Here is a 14424-nt window from a genome sequence, read left to right on the forward strand (position 1 = left end):
CTGCCTCTGCTTCCTCAGTGCTGAGATTAAAAGTGTCTGACACAACACTCATCCTTAGGCATGTTTTTTAGCTACCATGTTCTGTGTACAAGAAGTTATAGTTTCTCTTTCTCCAATTTATAAACTTTATATATGATAATTATATATATATAAGTTACATGTATATAATAGGAAAAATTAGCTAATGGTATTAAGTTATGAAGATTCAGGTAGTTTTATACTAGATCTTTCTGTCAGATTTTTAAAAATTGGCTGTCTTATAAAATCAGTTTTATCCACCATTTGTGCCCACAGTTCTTCTATAGTGTCTTTGAGAATTCTCTGATACTAGCCCATGAAGTACCTGAAGTGTATACCCGTGTGCTATCAGGCCATATGTATTGGGTAAATAACAAATACACCGAGAAGAGGAGAATTGTCAGGTTGACAGGAATAAGAGACTTTGATTTGGGACTGCTCTAAGAAATAAGAGACGGAGAAATACATAAGTGTTCTGGCCTAGGAAAAGATGTTAGTTTAAGGCAGGGGAATTATAAGAAAAAAGGAAAATATTGTTAAAGTTAAGATGGTGTTTTCTCTCGGGCCCTTGGTGCCAGCAAGATGGGCGTGTTGTGGTCTCCGCACCACCAGGAAGCTCTGCAGCCACCGACTGGACCAGGAGTGGCAGAATAAACAATAGAAGAAAGCCCACTTGGGCACAGCCCTTAAGGCCAATCATTTTGGAGGTGCTTCTCAAGCCAAGGGAATTGTGCTGGAAAAAGTATGGGTTGAAACCAAACAGCCAAATTCTGCTATCAGGAAGTGTGTCAGGGTGCAGCTCATCAAGAACAGCAAGAAAATCACAGCTTTCGTCCCCAATGATGGTTGCTTGAACTTCATTGAGGAAAACAGTGAAGTTCTGGTTGCTGGATTTGGTCGAAAGAGTCATGCTGTAGGTGATGTTCATGGAGTCCGCTTTAAGGTTGTTAAAGTAGCCAGTGTGTCCCTTTTGGCCCTGTACAAAGGCAAGAAGACCAAGATCCTAAATTTTGAGAGTGGAATCACAGTAATAAATTTTTATATTCTGAAAAGAAAAAGTTAAGATGGCTAAAGGAGTTTGCTGCCTCGGGACCTTGTTAGAATGACTGACAGGTTGAACATTCCTTTTTCTTTGCCATCTTATACCCATTCAAAATGTGTGATTAGATTTAGGAGTACGTATTCTATGTAAGGCATTCTGGAAACCCTTATTGAAGATATTTAGATATATAATACCTGATCTTAGCTCCTAAGAGTATTTTAAACTAGCATGCTGATATGATAGTGGGGTAGTAACCACACAAATGAGAAAAGCTGATAGAAGGGAAAACATTTATCTTTGTTGCGCTTACTGTATAGAAATGGAAGATAGATAAATAAAACTTGAGTAAAAGACACAAAGAGTAGGAACTCTTTAAGTAGAAAGTCAGGGAAGACCTTATGAAGAATGTGCTGCCTGAGGATGTGAAGAAGCAAACCATCATTCAGGTGCCTGAGCAGGACGAAGAACAACTAGAAATGTCCCAGAGGCTTGAACAGTTACAAAAAAAAAAAATCCTGAAAAATAGTTTGTTAGCTTCAAGGTAAAAGGTTACTGTACTTCCAGAACAGAAGTCATAGCTATTGTGTGTGTCAGATGGGTGAGAAGCAGTACTTGGTTGGAATAGTTTTTTCTTTTTTCTTTTCGAGACAGGGTTTCTCCGTAGCTTTTGGTTCCTGTCCTGGAACTAGCTCTTGTAGACCAGGCTGGCCTCGAACTCACAGAGATCCGCCTGCCTCTGCCTCCCGGGTGCTGGGTGGAATGTTTTTTTTCTAATAAGAGCTTGAAGGATTGAGGAATGGCTCAGTTAAGCATAAAAACCTGAGTTCAATCTCCAGAATCTTCATAGAAAAATCTAGGTGCAGTGTTCATATACCTGAAATCCTAGTGCTTGAGGGTCATCTTGGCCAGCTAGACTGCCTGAATCAGTAAGCTTTAGACTCATTGAGAGACCCTATCTCAAAACTTTGGGTGGAGGGACTGGAGAGATTACTCAATGGATAGGAAATGTTTGAGGACCTGAGTTCAAACCCTCACTTCAACACCCAGATCAAAAAGCTAAACAGAACTTTTTTTTTTTTTAACATATGGGTATATGTGCGTCCATAACTTCATTGCTGTGAATGGATGGAGACAGGACAACTAGGACTTACAGGCTGCTAGTATCAATCTAAGTTTATTTATTAACAGAGCCTGTCTCAAAGGAATAAGGTAGAGAGTAATAATACATCAGAGCATGTGGCATCCCCCTCTGGCCTGTGCACCCATGCTCAAATCTTTAACACCATACTCATTTTAAACAGAGAAATTGGGGGATTATTGAGAAAGATACCCAACATAGACCTCTGAGCTCCACACACATACACAAAAGAATTTGACCTACAGGTAGTATTCAAACTTTTTTGTAGTTTGAATGTTAGCACTTTGAACCTTTATGGGCTTACCTATGGCCATAGTCCTGTTGTCTGTCTAAGGTATTCTCTCAGGTCACCCCTCCTCCCAACGTACGTTTGTTCTTTCCTTTACATTCTACATATGTACATGTATGGATACACACAAGTATTTATACTATTTATGTAAATTTTGAGGTGCAGTAAGTAAATCTGAGCTACCCTTTTCATTGCTTTTTTTTTAAGGTTTATTTATGTATTATGTATACAACATTCTGCCTTCATATATGCCCACATGCCGGAAGAGGGCACCAGATCTCATTATAGATGGTTATGAGCCACCATGTGGTTGCTGGGAATTGAACTCATGACCTCTGCAAGAGCAGCCAGTGCTCTTAACTGCTAAGCCATCTCTCCAGCCCTTCATTGCTTTTCTTATATATAACAGACTTCATTCTACCAGTTCCTTAAGTGTCCCTTAAACATCCCTAAATTGTTAACAGTTTGAGATATTCAAGTCAGTTTACTACCTTGTTAGCAAAGACCCTACAGTGTTGTTGGGAAGGCAGGAGTTACATATGTGGCATTCTAAGAACAATGTTGGTATAATTGTAGTCAGTTCCAGAAGTCAGGAGCTTGTGGTTTTAGATCCTAGTTCTATTTCTGTTATTAAATTTTGCTATCAGTGTGACCTTAAGGAAACTGAACTTTCTAGGTTTCATTTCTCTAGTTCCGAGATGAGATCATTGTGCTAAATAATATTTAATTTAATTAATGTTTCCAGTCTGAAAACATTATACACTTGCTTTACTTCCCTTTTTTTTCTTGACACACTTAGAAAATTAAAATAGCTGTCTAGCACAAAAGGATTAGCTGCTGAGTTGTTGAGAGCTGGTAGAGTTGATCCACTTACCCACTGTATGTCCTGATCCCCTCCTCCTGGAGAGCTCAGTTGATCACTGTGCTGTATCTTAGACTCCATTCTCAGCAGTGTAAAGCCTAGGTAAGGAGCAATACATCATCCTATCTACTAAAATTAAGAGCAGTACAAAGTCCAGAGGAGGGTTAAAGACAGAGGCCAATTGAATGGGCATTCTAGAGAATGTGGGCCTTGCAGAGTATCCTAGAACTATGGAGCCCTGTCAGAATATCACTTTCTATCATAAGGTAACAAAACTAATGCAGGTAATCAGGTGTCAAAGTAACTGAGATACAAAGGAAAACTGCAAAAACATTCCAAAACTTGATTTTACCTATAAGGCCAAAAAGTCATGAAAACGCCCATTTGTCCCCTAGAAAGCTAGGGCTATACATTTTAATTCTTTATACCCCACATAGAACCCTACTAAGAGTAAGTAAAGACCATCAGGAGACATTAGAAGATTAGATTAGACGAGAAGATTAGCAAAATGTATGACTGTGGATAACTGACTTTTTAAAATTTCAGCTTAGGAGAAATTCTTTGTTTGAGCAGTGTTTGTGAGTTTGATAATGTGATTGGAAATAGAGTGGTACTAAGACTCTGAAAGGGGGTATTGGAGAGATGGCTCAGCAGTTAAGACCACTGACTGCTCTTCCAGAAGACCTGGGTTCAACTGCTAATACCCATATGGCAGCTCACAGCTGTCTGTAACTCCAGTTCCAGGAGATCTGGCACCAATGCACTTAAAATAAAGTTAAATAAATTTTAAAAAAGATTATGAAAGGAACTGAAAATATATTAGAAGGACTCTTTCCTAGGGTAGATAGGTTTTCCTGCTCTTCTGTTTTCCTGGTTGCCCGTAGTTGTCTAGTTGAGACCCTTTCCGTGTTAGCATGTTCATTGGTGTTGTTCAGGTCTTATTTGATGAAACTTCATGGGTCTGTAGCCTCTCTGCATTTCTAGAAGTAACAGTTTTAGTAAATTTCCTGCTTCTCTGTATTTTACGATCTTTCTTCCTTCTATTGTGATATGATCCCCTGAGTCTTTGGTGCAGGAATTGTTTTTACAGATGTATCAGTTTAGATTGGTCACCTCATGATCTCTTCTGCATTTTCATTGGTTGTAGTTTTCTATATGGTCTCTGTCTGTTACAGAGGTAAATTTCTTTGATTAAGGGTGAGAATTAAATCTGTTTGTGAGTATAAGGACAAATATGTAGCACATAATTAGGAATTGGAAGAGCCCTCTTGATTGGTTATTTGATACCAAGTAATTATCCCTGAGATCATAGACATTCAGCCAGCATTATATGGACTGAGCATGTAGTATTTATATGTTTAGGACACATATACTTGTGCCTGAGTGTGTGTGCACACATAAGAATGATTAAAGAGACCATAAATCTGAGTGCAAGGGGGAATGTATGGAAGGAATCAGAAAAGGAAGAGAGGAAATAATATAGAAACTATTACAAGTAAATTTTAAAAATATATATATTGGAGGTTTTTTTGGACTAGTTTTATTCAAGATGGACTAACACAGGAAAGAAAATAAAGCAAAGATCTCAGAGAGATTACTTTTGAGGTGCAGTCTTAAAGCACAGTTGTTTGTTTCTATGTGTGAAGCCACTCTGAATTTTAGTTAGAAAGAAATAATATATATGAAAATTCTCACTAGAGCACAAAAGTTCCATTCTTCTAACATCCTGTTGGAGTCTGTACCTGTGCTGCTTGCTGTAGTGGTAATTATATAGTAAGTGCAACAGGAATCAGTACAATTTACATATTGCTGCTTTTATAAAATACAAACTTTTTTTGCTATGAATTCTGAGAAAGAATAAACTTAACTAGAGGGACATGAAAAGTCAATGCAAATCTTGGATCTTCTGGAGATAAAATTTGAGGTCATTGATCATTATTTTTAAGACCAAGAATTTACTATATTAATTTCTCATTTAGTGACAAAGTTAAGGAGTGCACTGTCTTTATTGAACTAAAGTTGGGGAATCTGTGGGGTTCACTTACTACAATATAAATAGAGAAAAAGAACTTTTGTAATATTTGGCTCTAACTGGAATATGAACAGAAAGTGGTTTGAGAAATATATGGGTTAAAGAAATTTCTGAAATAGAGTTAGTTGAGCATTAATCAAGTCCAATAAGCCAGTGTGCCTGCCATCCATGCAGGGAAGAAGTAAAACAGTGGAAAGGGTGATTTCAGCTGCAGTCCACTAGGTGGGGTCCTAGGCCTGGAAGAGGAGGTGAGAAATGTGGAATAAGTCTTAGGAATGGGCTGAATGAAGCATTTGCTCTTGTAATTTGAATTGATTTGATCACTTTAGCTATGGAACAAATGGTAAAAGAGGCAGGATTTGACAGTGTTGAAATTTAAAAAGATAAGGAATTTTAAGCAATTAGATTTGGCTACAGATCATAAGAAAATATTATTTATTTTCCCAATTAATAATTATGTATAGTTTTTATAAAAATTCTAGCAAAGGTCTCTGTCTTCTGTACATTTAATATTTGTTGGATTGTTGACACCTTCAAGGGAATGGGTTTTTTTTTTGTTTTTCTTTTAAATTTATTTATTTATTAAAGATTTCTGCCTCCTCCCGGCCACCTCAAGGGAATGTTTTACAGACAGTCAATAATACAAGACTAGAGAAGTGGCCATATGTTAAAAATGAAAACGTACTTTTGGTCCCTTAGTTTTCCTTAACAGGTACTTTATAAACCAAACCTTCATCACCAAGTCAAGTAACTTTAGGGTTGTTAGTCTTCAGCCTTTAGAGTCAGAATGCTTAGTTCTATCCTTTGCCGCAGACACATTTAAAACAATATAATGTGAATAGAGTGAGTTTAGGGAGGTGACTCAGTGGGCAAAAGCACTTGCTGTACAAGCCTGACAACTTGAGTTCAGATTCCAGAACCCACACAAAAAGCCAGATGCAGTAGGGCACATCTGGAATTCCAAAATCACTGTGATGATTCAGGAGAATCACTGAAAGACTTGCTGTCCATGTTAGCTTAGAATACACAGTACATACTCAGAAGCAAGGTGGAAGGCTAGAATGGACTACTGGAAATTGTCCTCTGACCTCTATACATGTGCTGTGGTATATGCTGTGGCACATATACACTTACACTCATATGTCATACGCATACACCATAGACACATTAATAAAAACAAATATATAGATGGTGGTCCCAGAAGATTTTTTTTTCCTTAAAGATTTTATGTCAGAAACTAGAGAAATGGCTTGGCAGTTAAGAACACTTGCTGCTTTTGTAAAGGGCCTGGGTTTAGTTGCTACCACCCACTTGACAGTTCACAACCACCTATCACTCCAGCTCCAGGAGATTCAACCACCTCTTCTGTCCTTCAGGGGCACAAAAATACAAATGTGTTACACAGATATGCAAACAGTCAAAATACTCATATAAAATAAGAATAAGTAAATATTTAATGTCAGCACTTAATGTGATTGTTTTGAGTGGAAGTAGATAGGGAAAAGTGTTATTGCCCTTAATAAGTGAAAAGGAAAACCTGACAGTGGATAGCAATGAACACTAGAAAATAGGGTATACCTGAGAAACTTACATTCCAGTAAATTGGAAATATGGAAGAAATGACTGAATTGTGCAAAGTTGAACATCATAGGTAGATTTTTTTAAACTGTGTTTGCTTTTCATATCTGAGTTATGTATGTTATGTTCAGAAACAGCAAGCTTTATGATGAAGGTATGACATAAAGCAAACCTTAGTCCTTTTTTTTTTGTAGATTTTTCGAGACAGGGTTTCTCCGTAGCTTCTTTGGTTCCTGTCCTGGAACTAGCTCTTGTAGACCAGGCTGGCCTCGAACTCACAGAGATCCGCCTGCCTCTGCCTCCCGAGTGCTGGGATTAAAGGCATGCGCCACCACCGCCCGGCTCCATAGTCCATTCTTTAAATTTTAAGCCATTTGAGGTGGTGTTTGTAATCCCAGCACTGAGGAGGCTGAGCAAGATGATCTGAGTTGGAAGCCAGTCTGGCCTATACAGAGAGACCTTGGATTAAAACAAACAAAACATTAAATTTTGCCTATTATTCTTTGTCTTAAAAAGTAGTCACATGTGGGTGGGCGCACCCCTCGCTGTCCTGACTTCCTTGCTCATTTTTCCTTCCTTCTGCTCCTCATTTGGACCTTAGGAGCTCAGTCCAGTGCTCCAATGTGGGTCTCTGTCTCTAGCTTCATCCATCGCCAGATGAAGGTTCTATGGTGATATGCAAGATATTCATCAGTATGGCTATAGGATAGGGCTATTTCAGGCTTGCCATTTGGGCAAGAAACTGCTCTTGCCTGGACTATTGCATAAACTGGACACAGAGAACCCACAGAGAGAGGACTACTGAACTTGCCTAAGGTGAGATGATCTTTCGGGGTTCCTGATTCATGAAAGAGTCTGCGAGACATTCTGCAGGACACAACAGATAGTGACTGAACTGACTTTGAATTTTCCTGCTTTATGGAAATGTCTGCTGGATACCATGGGCCTGAAGGCTGAAGATGGATGCCCCAATGGTACAGAGGAACTTTGGGTGACTGTCCAGGCAGCGAGATGTCTCTGTCATTTCTAGAGTTTTAAAAGTTGCTTTTTTCTTGTTTGCTTAGGTAGTATTGTATCTTTCTGGAGTCTTTGATGGAGTTAAGAATAGTTAGTTATAGTTATAGTTTTCCTTAGTTATGATAAAGATTATTGTAACTTTTACTTGATAACTGTTTTGTTATATGTAATTTTGCTATGTTAAAGTTAAAGCCTTTTTTTTGTTGTTGTTTTTGTTTAAACCGAAAAAGGGGAAATGATGGAGGAAGGTCATTGGTTAAATAAAAAGAAACTGCTTGGCTCTCATTGGTTAGAAGATAGGTAGGAGGAGTAAACAGAACAGAACGCTGGGAGGAAGAGGAAGTGAGCTCAGACTCCACAGCTCTCCTTTCGGGAGCAGACGCCTCAGAGAGATGCCATGCTCCCAGCTCCCAGGCAGACACACGCAATGAAGCTCCGACCCAGGATGGACATAGGCTAGAATCTTCCCGGTAAGCGCACCTAGGGGTGCTACACAGATGATTAGAAATGGGCTAAATTAATATGTGAGAATTAGCCTAGAAGAGGCTAGATAGAAATGGGCCAAGCAGTGATTAAAAGAATACAGTTTCCGTGTAATTATTTCGGGGCATAAGCTAGAGCTAGCCATGTGGGTGGCCGGGTGCCGGGGATGCAGCCCTGCCGCTTTTACTACTACAATGTCTAAAATATAAGTCTTATTTAGTGAGGTAACCAGCTAAATAAGCAGTCTTTGTGGAGGTCCTTATGCATTGTGATTGGGAGAGAATTCATTATTAAAGTCTCACATAAGCCACAATACAACATTTCAGAGTTCTAGTTAGAAAAGGCAATGAAGGCAAAACTCATACCTATGTAACCTGCCTTGGCAATATTGATTGCTTGTTGGTTGGTTGGTTGATTTGGGTTTTTTTGTTTGTTTTTGTTTTGTTTTGTTTTTTGAGACAGGGTTTCTCTATCTAACAGCCCTAACTATCCTGGAACTAACTCTGTAGACCAGGCTGGCTTCGAACTCACAAAGAGCCACATGCCTCTGCCTCCCAAGTTCTGGGATTAAAGACGAGTGCCACCACTGCCCGGCTGGCAATATTGAATTTTAACAGGCCATTCAATATTGAGCCTTTCCTGATATAGTTGGTAAGATTCTTTGTAAGGTTGTTTACAGGACTATAACTTTTCTTAAAATTAGGTATATAGGGGCTGGAGAAATTGCTCAGAAGATGCTTCGGAGGATCTGGGTGGTTCCTGGCATGTCACATGGCAACTTACAACTACCCATTACTCCTGTTCCAGGGAATTCAACACCCTCTTCCCACCTAAACAGGTATTAGGCACACTCTTGGTGCATGGGCATACATGCAGACAAAACACTGAATAAATACATCTAAAAATATTTTTAATGAGGTAATTAGGGTTAGGGAAAATTTCAAACTTGTCCATGACGAGAGTGCTAATAGATTAGTCTTGCTGGATCTTCTATAGCACAGATAGTAATTGGCTGCTTTTATTGTATATCTAGTGTAGCCAATACATTGTAAATTAAGAAGCTATTGAAGATGCTAGAAGTAAGTAGATTAGAAATAAAAATTTAATGAACTACAAATTTTCCTAAAAAAAAGGTAAAAAAAATTGTTATTAAGTAATTGACATGGTTTTAAACTAATAATTACTCTTAAAAAAGAAACTTAGATGAAATGGAAACCCATGTTTCCTATTTTTATTCTATCTACAATCAAAAGGTCACAGTAAAATTGCCAGATAATAACTACTACTTCCCCTCAAACAATTTGTATTTCACCCCAAGCAATGTGTATGTAAAGAAAATAAGTTATTGTTAGCTGACTTGTTTTGTTTACTTGTTACCATAACTGGCAGGTAGCCTGGCAGTCAGTGGCAAAGATGCTTTTGTTGATTTGTGGGCTTTTTTTCCCCTGTTGTTTTGCTAACCATGTGGAAGGAAAGATACAAATGTAAGGGTATTTTCCTAAGAAATCTTTTCCTGTAGAACTTTCCATTAATACAGAAGTCTTAATTGTACTGGTGGGGGCATTTCTTCAGTTGTTGGTAGGATGACAACTCGGCAGCATTTTTGGTCTAGCCTCTCAGATCTCCCAAAGCATCCCATTCTCTTTGTGTCACTATAGCCAGACCTCACCAGTAGGCCAAATCTTGCTTCCTGTGTTTCTCTGGTAGGGCTATGAGAATGTGTCATTCTTTCTGCACAGGAGTTGTCTTCAGTAAGCCTCTTCTGCATGATTCTCTTTTCCAGGTAATAATCTCTAGTGGCTGGGGTGTTTGATTATTTGTTTTTATAAATCAGAAAGTATTTATTAATACAGGCATTGGAAGGGATATAGGTGCAGTAATGGACCTTTTTTGTCAACAACTGGACTTTCAAATATTATTACTTATTTTATAATAATGAATAAATAATAATTTTTTTTTAAATATCCATCCATCTATCATGTATATAATATTCTGTCTGTGTGTATGCCCTCAGGCCAGAAGAGGGCACTAGACCCCACCAGAGATGGTTGTGAGCCACCATGTGGTTGCTGGGAAATGAACCCAGGACCCCTAGAAGAGCAGGCAATGCTCTTAACCTCTGAGCCATCTCTCCAGCCCCAATAAATTTATTTTATAAATAATAATAAACAAGGAAAAAGTGAAGTAGAAATGTCTTGTCATGTCCACACAGTTGATAAGAGGCTATAACTAGGTATTAGAACCAACTCTTTTTTTGTTTTGTTTTTTTAATTTATGAGATTTCTTTAAAAAAAAATACTAATTCAAGTCCCCACTCTCTCCCCTCCTCCCATTCCCTCCACACACCCTCCCATCCCACCCCCATCAAATCTTCAGAGAAGGTAAGGCACATTGCCTTGTGGAAGGTTCAAGGCCCTACCTACTATATCTAGGCTGAGCAAGGTATACATCCAAAGAAAATAGGATCCCAAAAAGCCAGTACATGCAATAGGGATAAATTCTGGTGTCACTGCCAGTAGTCCCTCAGTCTGCCCCAGTCATGCAACTGTCAGCCACATTCAGAGGAACTAGTTTGGTCCTATGTTGTTCCTTCCCAGTCCAGTTGGAGTGGGTGAGCTCCTATTGTCTCAGGTAAACTGTTTCAGTGGTTGTACCCATCATGGTCTTGACCTCTTTGCTCATATTCTCATTCCATCCACTCTTAAGTTGAACTTTGGAAGCTTAGTCCAATGCTCCGATGTGGTCTCTGTCTGTTTCCATCAGTTGCTGGATGAATGTTCTATGGTGATGTTTAAGATAATCATCAATCTGACTACAGGGCACGTCAAGATCAAGCCCCCTCTCCTCTATTGTTTAGGGTCTTAGGCAGGGTCATTCTTGTGGATTCCTGGGAATTTCCCTAGAGCCAGGTTTCTGCTAACCCTGTAATGGCTCCCTCAATCAAGATATCTCTTTCCTTGCTCTTTATCTCTGTCCTTCCTCCATCTTGACTATCCCAGTCCCTCAAGTTCTCCTGAACCCTCCTCTTCCCCCTTTTCCCTTCATTCTCCCCCTGCCCCCATGTTCCCAATTTTGTCAGGCATTCTTGTCTGTTTCCAGTTTCCAGGTGGCTCTATATATGTTTTTCTTTGAGAAGCAATTCTTTTTTTAAATTCTGTGATAAACGTGTGTGTCTGTGTGTCTGTGTGTGTGTGTGTGTGTGTGTGTGTGTGAGAGAGAGAGAGAGAGAGAGAGAGAGAGAGAGAGAGAGAGAGAGAGAGAGAGAGAGCGAGCATGCACGTACACAGGTCTATGTTCCACCATGCCCAGCTGGATGAATTTTTTTTTGGAGGGGGGGGCTCAGTTTGAGACAGGGTTTCTCTGTAGCTTTGGAGCTTGTCCTGAAACTAGCTCTTGTAGACCAGACTGGTCTTGAACTCACAGAGATCCATCTGCCTCTGCCTCCCAAGTGCTGGGATTAAAGGTGTGAGCCACTATTGCCTAGCTGAATTTTTTACATTGGAATGATTGTACTTGTTTATTGAACTAGAGCCTTAATCGTATTTGATAATTTAATTTGAACTTAAATCTTTATTTTTTAGGAAATATGGGTGCCAGAGAGTTAAAATCATCCACTGGAAATTGTAAAAAACTGTGTTAGGACTTTTGAATACCTCACTTTCTGGAGGTCATCTGTTAATTTTATGTAGAAACTAATATTTTTTGTAGCTTTGCCCATACCTCTGAATTGATGATTTTTATTGCCTCCCATATATTTTATATGTATTTGTGGCTAACCCTACTACAACTCCAAAGTCTTTTTGTTCTTACTGTTTTTGTCTTTGTTTTCCAAGTCAGGGTTTCTTTGTGTAGCCCTTGGCTGGCCTAGAACTTCCTTAGTAGACCAGGCTTACCTCGAACTCACAAACATCTGCCAGTCTCTGCCTCCCAAGTGCTGGGTTTTAAGGTGTGCGCCACTATTACTCAGCCCACCATCTTCTGAAAATTATCAGCCTGGCAGACTTTGTGGCCCACATCTATAATTCCTCAAGTTGGGTGGCAGAAGTAGGTAGATCTCTATGAGTTCAAAGCCACCCTAGTCTACATAATAAGTTACATGACAACTAGGTCTGTGTAAAGAAACTCTGTCTCAAAAATAAAAATTTAAATATACACAATATAGAACAAATCTTTTGTGCATGATGTGCGTGTCTGAGGGGGTTGGACAGATGACAGTCTCATGTGTTGTTTCTCGGGCACTGACCACCTTGTTTTTGAGGTAGGGTTGGTTTGCAGGGATGCCACATAGATACTGGGAACTGAACTCAATTTTTCATGCTTGCAAGGCAAGGATTTCACAAACTATGTCATCTCCCCAGTCTGCTGGAATCAATTCTTAACTAATACTGGCCTAAGTCCTAAATTTTACAGACTCTTATGAATAGTAAATAATTTAACATAGTAGTTTTCTTCCTACATAATAGGAAATTGACTGCCTGTCTTGGAAATCTGAATACCCGTGCTTGCCTTCTACGGAGCTTAGTTATGGCAGCTTTCCAAAATGTCATTCTGCACTCTTCCTTGCTTTAAGTATTTGACTTGTAATAACATGAGCATTTTGTTTAGAAATTTAACATACTTCCTGTACTTGACTGTTTTAAAATATTTTGAAATAATTTTTAACATGGTCTAAAAAATAATATGTAGCAAGTCTTTCTCTGTCCCTTCAGCCAGCCCCCAAATAAACGACACAGAGACTTATTATGAAAGCTTGGCCCATAACTGAGGCTTGTTTCTTACTGGCTCTTATAACTTAAATTAACCCATTCTATTAATTACACAATGCCACATGACATATGGCTTGTTACTTCATCTCCTACATGTCATGTTTCCTCTATATCCTCGTGTCTCTGCTCTTCTTCCCAGAGTTCTCTGTGCTTGGAAATCCTGCCTCACTATATTAGCCATTTTCAGCTTTTTATTAAACCAATCAGAATAACATATCTTCTAGTGTAAGGGAATATTCTGCTTAAACTTTTAAGCTTTTTAAATCAAATACTTTGATATATTCAACCAGAGCAATTTTAGTTTGATTTATTTTGGAGAGATAATAAAGTTTCCATAAACTTTTATCATCTTGTGTGCATGTGGTATGGGTGCAGGTGCTTGAGATACATGCATTCATGATTAAAAATTGTCAAAAGCCTCATGTACAGTGTAAGCTTAGGGAGAGTAAAATAATTTCCCTCTTCCATTGCCCTGTACGTTTATCAAGGAAATAACTGCTCTTTTGTAAGTTGAGTAGTGTACTGTGAGGTTCTCATGCTAAATATTTATTAGGGGGAGAACTAGGGGAGAGAAAAGAGAGAAAGAGACAGGGACCTGCCTCCTCAGAGAAGGGCAGAAAGAGAGAGAAGATGGGGAGCTTGTCTTTTAAAGAGACACTTGCACCTGCATAGAGTCAGGGTCCTACCTACCAAGCTTACAGTTGTGGCCACTCTGCCTCTACCAGGTCCCCGAGGGAAAGGTCCAGGTTTGCATTTGCCTGGATGGTGACAATAGCAGTATCATGTATAAGAACTTACCTAGGATTGGCATTGCCCATAATGGGCTAGGCCCCTCAACATCCATCAGAAATTAATGAAATGCATCACAGGCTTGCCTAGAGGCCAGTCTGGTAGAAGCATTTACTTGATTGAGGTTCCCTCTTCCAAAAATGGCTAGCTTGTATCAAAATTAAATAAAACTAGCCAATATAATCCTTAATAATATGGATAGGATCCTTGATATTTAATATTGAAAAAAGAGGAAAGTTACTATTTCTATAGACTAACAGCACTGAATTTCACTTACCTCCCTCTTCAACTATCTCTCAAGTTTCTATGTTTAGTTACAAATAATACACATAGACCTTTTCTTGTACATACCTTATAATAAAATTTAAATAAAAAGGGTAGAGTTTTTAAAAATGTGGAAGTTGTAGTTT

General features: G+C 38.8%; 1 protein-coding gene and 1 pseudogene across 3 annotated transcripts in view; both read left to right on the forward strand.

Moving 5' to 3' along the window:
• Nucleotides 1-14424, forward strand: part of Tmcc1 (transmembrane and coiled-coil domain family 1) — a 196685-nt gene that overhangs the window by 57132 nt on the left and 125129 nt on the right. The gene's annotated exons all lie outside the window — the stretch shown is intronic.
• Nucleotides 566-1081, forward strand: LOC142855710 (small ribosomal subunit protein uS12-like; annotated as a pseudogene).

The sequence above is a fragment of the Microtus pennsylvanicus genome, chromosome 8, assembly GCF_037038515.1.
Source record: "Microtus pennsylvanicus isolate mMicPen1 chromosome 8, mMicPen1.hap1, whole genome shotgun sequence".
Lineage (NCBI taxonomy): Eukaryota > Metazoa > Chordata > Mammalia > Rodentia > Cricetidae > Microtus > Microtus pennsylvanicus.